Genomic DNA, 9,404 nt, shown 5'->3' with positions numbered 1-9,404 from the left:
TAACAAGGTCCTTAAAGCATGTTGGAGTAATTACAAATGACTAAGAACTTTCTCCCAGTGTTTCAGTTTAATTGAATGTATAATATATAGTTCATAAGATGACAAATCTATACATATGTCACAATTTTGTGAAGACTTTTGTTTCAATGCAGATGTCTAACTCATCTTCATACCTGAGAAACCAGACTATGACTGGAAAGGAAAAATAAAATTCTAATTAAAAAAATATAAAACAATCTACTAGCCAATGAAAGGAAAACCATAAAAGAAGTTCAAGAAACAGTGTGGAGTTGAAATTTTCATTCGAGTTGATGATTCTCCAATTTTTATAAAACTGTGTTTGGTAGCATTTTGCATATTTGCAAGTGTGTATTCAAAATGGCAGTTCTGCTTGACTAAGCAAAGCTCTGGCATTGTCCTAACACTTGACTTCACTTACAGAATGATGACATGAATCCCAAGATTGGTGAATGTAGCAAAACAAGCTAGATGACACAACAAGTTTGGGTGTAATAAGATCTATATTAATACAATAGCTCTAAATGTGTTGTTTTGTTCAGGACAATTCACTTGATGATAGTAACTATAATCTCAGATATGCTGACAACTTCCTACTGCTTTGCTTATTACACTTTCCACAATAAGTACATATTGAAATGTGAATGACAGTGTTCTCTGTAGTTATATTCTTATCATTTGTATCACACCCAAAAAAATTAACTGTTTTCCTCCCTTATGCCAGTGATCTTTAAAATTCATTCCTAAAACCAGCTGGTAGGATTGAGATTAAGGTCTTCTCCTGAAAAACGTAGGCCTTTGAAATGCTGAGACATTGCCATCTATCCAACTTCCTCGTTCTCATTCTCAATTTTCTGCAAATAGTAGATTACATTATACTTCATGTTCCATCATACTATTCTATCTAGAATCCTTATCTGTTCTTCAACGAACTTCCTTCCCCACCCCTTTTTTTAGTCTTCATTTTAAATCTTACTTCAATCAGTACTCATATAAATGATCACTCTAAGTTAATTACAGGCTTTTTGTTATGCCCCTATAGATATTATCTTTGAACTGCACCCAGATGAAAGTTCTATTTCTTTTTAAAACCTTCATGTATTTCCAATGTTTCTAAAGATAAACCATAAGCAAAAGCTGGTCTCCAAGGCCCTTTGGAATTTGTAATCTATGCACTTCTTCATGCTATATCCAGGATTTTTTCTTTCTGACTCTGCTTACACAAGCCCTCTTTAAAAACCCCCAAACATCAAAGGCTATTTCCAAGGCTATTGGTTACTCTTCAAAACCTAACAGTTAGGTTCTATTGATGAAGACAACAATTACTTTAGTCATTGAATGCAGGGAAGTTGATCTGTGCTCTAGAAACCATCTGTCCTGATTAACATTCATTGTACTGGAAAGTGGTCCACATGTTACAAGAGAAAAGTATTCCCCAGCTAGAAGTCATGAGACGTATAACAGTGACCAGCCTGTAAAATGTACGGATGCATTAGTGACACAAATGATATGATAGTAACCAATGACCTTTATAGAAATTGGATTTATGGTCCACTTCATGATGTACAAACTATATCTAACACTGCTAATATAGCTAAGAACCTGAGCTTGGATATGATATAGGCCTAAGGAAATGCCTAAAAATAATAGTCTTCTAAAGGAACATTGCAATTAAATGACTCATAATGATATACTACTACTACCTGCAATAAGTGCCTCACTCAACCAGCATCAAAGAAGATTTTCTAACATTAGTTGAGAATTTACACAGAGACAACTGGACAATGTGCTGAGAATGATAACTTTTGGAACATTCAGTCTTAAATGGTATCTCTTTACCACAAAATACCTCCCTTTGGGGGTATACAAAGAAGAGGAGGGGCAAATATAAAATCCAGGTGTGAGGAATATCTCCAAGGAAACAGGGTCTGCCTGACCAAAAAGAACCTTTGTAAATATGAACTCACACATACTTTGGCAGCATTCACAAAGCCTTTATGGGTTCAAGCCAAATGGGACCCTAGCAAGAAGAAGGAGAAATAAACACTGTGTTCTACTCTTAACCAAAAAGATACCTGCAAGTGATATTCACAGCTAAGAAAAAATTCAGTTTTCTCTAACGGAGTGTCTCTGTGTATATTACCACCACTTCAGAACAAAGCCGATAAAACCCCATGCCCAGCAGCAGATGGCCATCACGAAATAAAATCAATAGTATTTTTTGTAAATTTGTATTTTATTTTACTTTGCTTGGGCACATTTTGTCTTATTGATCACTTGCTTGTTTGTTTTGATGTTCATTTTTGTGTTTTTGCGAGGGTTTGTGTATGTGTGTGTGTTTCTTTTCTTTTATTTTTTGTTGTTTCTTTACTTGTTTGCTTATTTGAAAGAGAGAGAGAAAGTAAAAAAGTTGGGTGAGTATAAAGGTTGGTAAAGTTTGGGAGGAACAGAGGAAGAAGAAAACATGAATAAGGAATTAGGGAAAGGAAAAATCATAATCAAATATATTATATGATTTTTTTGCAACAAAGAAATAAGGGGGAAAAGTTATAACAGCTTGATTCTCTCCACCATCTGTTGTCTGTGAACATTCTTCCTCATGTCTAAACCATTCCTTGCCAAGTAACATTCTCTTCTCCCTTGAGATATCAACTATATCATGGCTTATGCAGTGATGTGTCCTTACCTATTATTTTCTGAATCCCTACCACTATTATTATAGCTGGCTTTTGATAATTTTATTTTCTTGTCAACATATTTTGTTGCTTAGCCCACAATTTCACAAATAATAGATAATAAAAAGGAAAGAGAATAATTTCTGATATGGTTAACTATTCTTCATAGTTTTGTTGAATAAATTTTGTTCTCTGCTTCCCAATATTTTGTCTGTTCTTTTGTTTATCCTAATTACTGTTTTGATGTCTGACTTATACCAATAGAATACACATTCTTTGAGAATAGAAGATTTATCAGTTGTATTTCTGGTGTTCTTTGTCATTCCAAATCTCTGAGAAATAATTAAAAAGTGAGAAGAAATTAGAGAGCTGTATGTAAATACCATTGAAGTGAGTCTTATAGTCAAAACCATTCACAGATTCAGTTTAAAGTATCAAGTCTAATTTCCTGGTAATAATCTCAATTCACAAATTTAAAGACAAACAAATACACAAAAGCAATTGCAAAATACCCCTCAGTCTATCCTTAATCTTTCCATTTCAATAACAGTGTCAGCGTGAAGAGTGCACGGAGTGTTTTTTCTCCAAAACATTTAGCACACTATAGAACATTGCCCATGAAACCTTGTAGATTAATATCTGTGAGTACCCTAATTACAGCACTCTTTCTATATTATGAAGTTTGGTTCCTATAATTTATCTACTCATGGCCAATTACAACATAAACATATACACTGGGAATCTCCAGAACTCTTAAATTGTGATTTGTAAACTTTACACAATGAATAGTTATGATACCTTCTGCCATCCTGTGCCATCTCATGAAGAGCAGAGGACCTGGTACAGTCCTGTGTAGGCTATGTGCTTGCTGCTTCAGTTTCTGTGAGCTCATATGAGCTTTGCTCAATTGATTCATAGGGCCTCGTTCTCTTGGTGTTCTCTGTCCTCTCTGGCTCACTCTTTCTGCCCCCTCCATAGAGTCTCCTGAGCTCAGGATAGGATTTGGTGGAGACATGTCATTTAGAGCAGTGTGTTACAAAGTCTCTCTCTCTCTCTCTCTCTCTCTCTCTCTCTCTCTCTCTCTCTGTGTGTGTGTGTGTGTGTGTGTGTGTGTGTGTGTGTGTGTGTGTGTGTGTATGTGTGTGTGTGTGTGTGTGTGTGTTTGCAATGTTTGGCTGTAGGTTTCTGTATTTTCACCCATATGCTGCAGGAGGAAGTTTCTCTGACAATGGCTGAATAAGACACTGACCTATGACCTAATATCATTAGGTGTCATTTTAGTCTTACTTTTTTATTTCTTTTTTTTTTGTAGAGAAGTTTGTTTCCATGCCTTCTCATCGCCTGCCCCCCTTGAAACAGGGATCACAGAGCAGACAGCACAACAAGCCTGAAAAACTACAGCTGGCAGCCGACCTGGATGGGCCCTTTCCTTTTGTTCTCTTTTTGTGTCCGCCATACCCTCTTTAGGGCATTTTTCTTTCTTTCTTGCTGCCCTGGCTGCTGTCCATGTCTCTAGTCTCTGCTGATGTCCTAGGTTAGCCCCCTTTGGCTGTGTTCGGTGAGGTGATTCCTATTTTTGTTTTCTAAGCCCTTGGGAAATTGGGATTTTCTTTCCTATCCCACCATCATTTTCTTTTCTTTCCCATTTGTCATCCTGGTTAGGAACTCTCCATCGTGACTTGGGATGGTACCTTCACATAAGGGCTGTCTCCCAGGAGGTAGAACCAATAAGGGATCCCTCAACAGGTCCTTTTTGCCCGGAGACACTGTGTGAGCATGTGACTGCAACCTAACAAATGGCAGAAGTCCCTCACTATAAGCAGCACACTGGGTCCGCAAACATTAATTTCTCTTTCCTTTCATTCTTTGTCCACAAGTGAACTCCTTCGTGCCTGGTAGCAACTGAAGCCTTTTGCCTGGGGCCACTCTCCAGGATTATCTGAAGGCTCTCTTGCTTTATGGGGAATCTGACTTCTTATTGGAGTGTAGGCTGTTGGTTGGACTCTCTCTCCTGGTCTTTCTTCTCAACTAATCTGACTATGTGATCACCAATGAAGAGCCATTAGAGGGATGATGACCTGTCTCTTAATTCATGCAAAGGCTTTGACCATTCGACTGCAATTGAATCCCCTTTCCCTTCTGGGATTGGAACGTTCTCCTCAATTGGTGGCTACTTCCACTAGCTTGACACTGGAGCTGAGTTTGGGAACTGAGATGTACTTGTTGCCGCTCACCTCTGGTCTTCTGGCCACTTTCTTCTTTGCTGCCTCTTCTTACAGGATCCTCCTGTGGTTCATCAAGAAGGGTTCCTCTTCCCTGGAGGATGGGGCCTTCCCTTCTCCACCAGCACTGCCACCACCTTCTACCCCAAGTTGGCAAGAGTTCTGTGAGTCCCGTGTGAGGGCTGTTGCCATGAATCTTGTCCACTGTTTTCACCTCTACCTGATCACCGACCTACAATATGCATAGCCTGGTGTAGAAACTGCGCTTTTGTGGCTGATTTGCTAAGCTATTCCTGCAGCACTTCAAAGCTGAGCAGGCCTGGGCCTGGGACTCACTGTTCCCAACTGTCTTGGCCCCTTTGTAGAGATTGTACCACCACATGACTTGTCCCTTCATAGCTGCAGGGTGGGCGGGGCCCTGACGGTGTTGGACCCATTTCTATCTTCTGAGTACCTAGTTGACCCTCTTCCTTCTACAGTCTCTTCCTGCTCTATACTGTCCTCAAAGTAGAAGCTCAAGAAAGGATTTTTCCCTCTGTTTAGTGGGTTGCTCATTCAGAAGTTCTGTCCAAGGCATCCTGCAATGGTGAGGGGCTGTTGACACTTCTTCCCCAGCTGGGCCTCTAAAGACCACACCAGGTCCTCCATCCCTAAGTAGAAACAGCAACTCCAACTTCTCACGGTGCTAGGACAGTTGGCAGGGTATTGGCTAGTGATAGCACACGCCTCGGGGAGAGATGACTCACCACATTGAACAAATAAGACTGAGTCATGAAGAGGGAACCTTGAAAGATGGAATAGGAATTGTGAAGAAAGAAGACCTGTTTGCTCATTTTTATGGGGGCTGAAGAAGCTGCCCCTGACCTATCAGGAGTGGATCATGGAATACGGGCACCAAGGCTGCCTCAAAGGGAGAAAGGCAGCCTCAGTGGCAGAAATGTCACCTACAGCTCCGAAGTGAAGGAGAAGGAAGAGGAGGAACTCATTTGGAGTTCTTCATACCCTTACCCTTGTCCCTAGGACCTCTTTTCTCACAAAGGATAACACAGACAGCCTGGAATTTCCCTGCCTGAATCATTCAGAAAGTCTGCCCAGCCAGGATCTGCTGCTGGAACCCAACAAGAGTAAAGATCACCTATCACGGAGGGATTATAGGGGCCCTTCCGACTGGCCGTCAGTGTTCTTCACCTCCAGTTCTGCTTCCATTGCTGCCTCCCACTTTAACTCAGTGGACCTGCTTCCTCCAAAATTGCCCCCTTGCATTTCCATTGAGGAGGGTTCCCCAGCAGCGACAGTTCATCACCTCTCAACCCCCCTCCCTCCCCTGGATACTCTAGAAGCATCTGCAGGGTCATTTCTGTTCCAGAGGGAGTAAGAGGAGCTCTGAGGGGTATCAGCCCCTCTCAGGATATCCTTGGTTCCATGGCATGCTCTCTCTACTCAAGCGGCCCAATCAGTGCTGGAAGGAGGCGCTGGCTCACATGGTGTCTTCCTGGTACATCACAGTGCAACAAGACGCGGTGAATGTGTCCTTACTTTCAACTTCCAGGACAGGGTCAACCACCTGCATTTGTCACTGAATGAGGAGAGTCACGGCTGGGTCCAAAATCGGTGGTCCCAGTCCATTTTCAATATGCTTGGCACTTCTGAATGCATCCTACCCCTGTGGAGTCTGGAAGCTACAGTGGTGTTGTCCTTGTCAGCTATGTGCCCTCCCAGTGACAGCAGGGCCAAGAGCAGGCTGGAAGCCATACAGGGATGTGCAAGGGTGACCAATGCTACCCTGACTCTTGTTATTTTGAGCAAGTACTCAGGCAGTGGGCCATGCAGCTTCCAACCCATTACGATTTGTACTCCATGTTGAAGGCAGTTCTTGACCCGTCCGTTTTCCCTCAATGGCGCTCCACCTATGATGATGCAGCTGAGACTCAAGCCCATACAAATTTGCAATTTGGACTTAATATGACCCTCAACATGCTTACTGGGCATGGACATTACACTGATTCTGTTTCACAGTCCATGATTGGCCTGCATGCCTATTTCCAACAAGTGTTCAAAGTAGCTTTCAAGAACCTCAAACTTTGTATGCCCCAGGACAAGTGCTATCTTCTCCAGCAGTCTGCAGAACCATTTCCTGAATTTTTGACCCGTGTCACCAATGTTATTGAAAAGCTCATCCAATTTGTCCCTACCAAGGATATCCTTATTAAACAGCTAACCTGGGAGGGTCTCATCACTGTCACCTATTATTTCATCTCACCTGTTCGAAATGAAGATATTCATAAGGGGGTCTTAGCTGCCCATGATACTGACACAACAAACGAACAGGCCCATTTCTGCCCTTATGGCTCCCATCAGTGCCTTGGTCAATGCCAAACTTGACCAGGATGATATTTCCACCTTGCCAGACTGTACAGTCTGGCCACTAATGGAGGGATTGCCCCAGAGCTTGTCCAAAGATAAAATGCCCTTAATGCCAAGAGTGTTATCATTGGACATGAGACTGTAGAAGCTCCCAGCTGGTCCTGATATGAATGAGACTGGATAATGGTTTCACACTCCTGGTGCCTTGGTTTGTAATGGTTAAGGTGAACTGGTTCTCATCCACTAGGCAGATCTTTTAGATTAAAGTAACATAGTAACTGTCATTTAAAAAGAAAAATTGTCCCAATACCTTTGTTCTCTCTGCTGAGGTATTTGAACAGCAGTAGAATAAAGATTTTGGTATCATTGTGAGTTAGCTTGAGAGCATTTTGGAACCCCTTTAGGTTCTCTTCCAGAGCCAAGGTGGCAACAGGGAGTTTCTGTTGCTCCTGCTCAATGTGTTCTTCCAGCTTCCTGTGCAGTCTATGGAAATAAGCCCTTTGCTGCCCTTCAAGGCAGTCAGCAGCTGCTTGTCATACCTGGTGTATGCCCTTCCCCAGGAGTTACAGTTCTAGATCCAGACAGCAGAGACAGTCTCATAAGCAGAGCCAGGAAAAACAACAAACCACTTAGAGGAAGGCTGTTTTAAAGTGATTGCTAGTCCCGTATGGGTACGCCGGATAACCATTTCCCTCAGGACAGATGGTTTTTTGCCCTCAGCCTTTTCAAACTAAAGATAAAAAACTATTCAACCACCATCCAAAATGCCATTCCCCAGGCTACTAGAGCTTTTATAGATAATCCTGAATCAGTGCAACTAGGGGAGTTATTTACAGTCCTTAAGGTATTAGAAATGGCCCAATCAGAACCTATGCAACTTAACTTGACACGAGTTGAGCCAATGGTTTTGTCTACCATATTCTTTGTCCAAGTATGGGATCACATTAAATCCATGCTAGACCCCTCTAAACTTATTGCATAGTGTCTTATGGGAGGGGTGGTGGTGGCTCTAATATTTCTGCTTAGTTATCTCCCACAGCTAAGATCCTGACAGCAGCAGGTGAACAAGGCAACACTTCAGGTGTTAATGGCTATAGAGAAAGCTAGATCGAAACCTGCAAGGGAGGCGGTCCAGGCTTGGCTAACACAAAATATAGGAGGCCATTTAAAGTGCTTCTAAAAGTCTCCCCTTGCTTCTGACTTCCTGGGATCTTCAAGGATAGGTAGTCAAAGAAGGATATGAACCTGTCTGGCAGGCCAACCTAAGACAGTTACAGCCCAAAATACTGGGGCATCTCCGAGATGGGCTTATAAAAGTCTAACTCGCACTAGGTCTCCCAATAAAAATAAAATAAAAAGGGTGAGATGAGGCAGGGCAATAGTGCACACCCAAACACGTGCATGCAAACTCACAATGAGTGGGCAAAATTGGCCAAGACATCTTTTCAGCGGACCTAAAGCATAGTAACTGATGACATGCACTTCAGTCCAATCACAACATAGCAGCAGTGGCTGCTACTTTCAAAAGGACCAACGAAAAATGTTCCTGGAGCAGCTTAATCTTCCTAACTCCATAAAAAGCCCCTACCTTTTACAATAAATAGCTTCTGCATTGGAATCTCTTGGAGTCTACGTCATTGCCTCTGCATCTTCACACCCCCACCCTCCAGGAAACAGGGGTCACACAACAGGCAGCAGCAACAAGCCCACAAAAGCTACAGGTTGGTGTTTATGTTTATTTGGTAACCTGCAGAGTACCTACCTGTACCAAAGACATAAGAATAGAGGAGTGGAGGTTCTGGGTATGCACCCACTAGATCTGCCCAAGTTTATTCAATTGTGTAGATGTTGTCTTTAGCAAAAAGGTTGTTGAAAGCAGTCTATGGTCTTGGCGGCAGATTGGATTGTTTGGGGATTTCTGTAGGACATCTTTGTCTAACTCAGCTAGATGTAACTCATCACCTTACTGGAATCTTCATTTGGTGATAAGAGATGGCCAGTTAGGACTCAGGTGACACAGGTTCTTGATTCCAAGAAACACTCAGGAAGTTAATTCTGGCGCTCTATTGTTAAAAAAAAAAATCAATGTCGTGAACAAGTTTCCTCTTACTAACTAGTTCTATAC

At 41.9% G+C, this 9,404-nt stretch overlaps 1 pseudogene; it reads left to right on the top strand.

Moving 5' to 3' along the window:
* Positions 1 to 4,766: 4,766 nt before the first annotated feature.
* On the top strand, positions 4,767 to 7,297 carry LOC125399209 (SH2B adapter protein 1 pseudogene; annotated as a pseudogene).
* Positions 7,298 to 9,404: the final 2,107 nt, after the last annotated feature.

This window comes from Myodes glareolus, chromosome 22, assembly GCF_982192425.1.
Source record: "Myodes glareolus chromosome 22, mMyoGla1.1, whole genome shotgun sequence".
Lineage (NCBI taxonomy): Eukaryota > Metazoa > Chordata > Mammalia > Rodentia > Cricetidae > Myodes > Myodes glareolus.
Note: the sequence above shows the minus strand (reverse complement) of the source record. Positions and strands in the feature narration are given on the sequence as shown.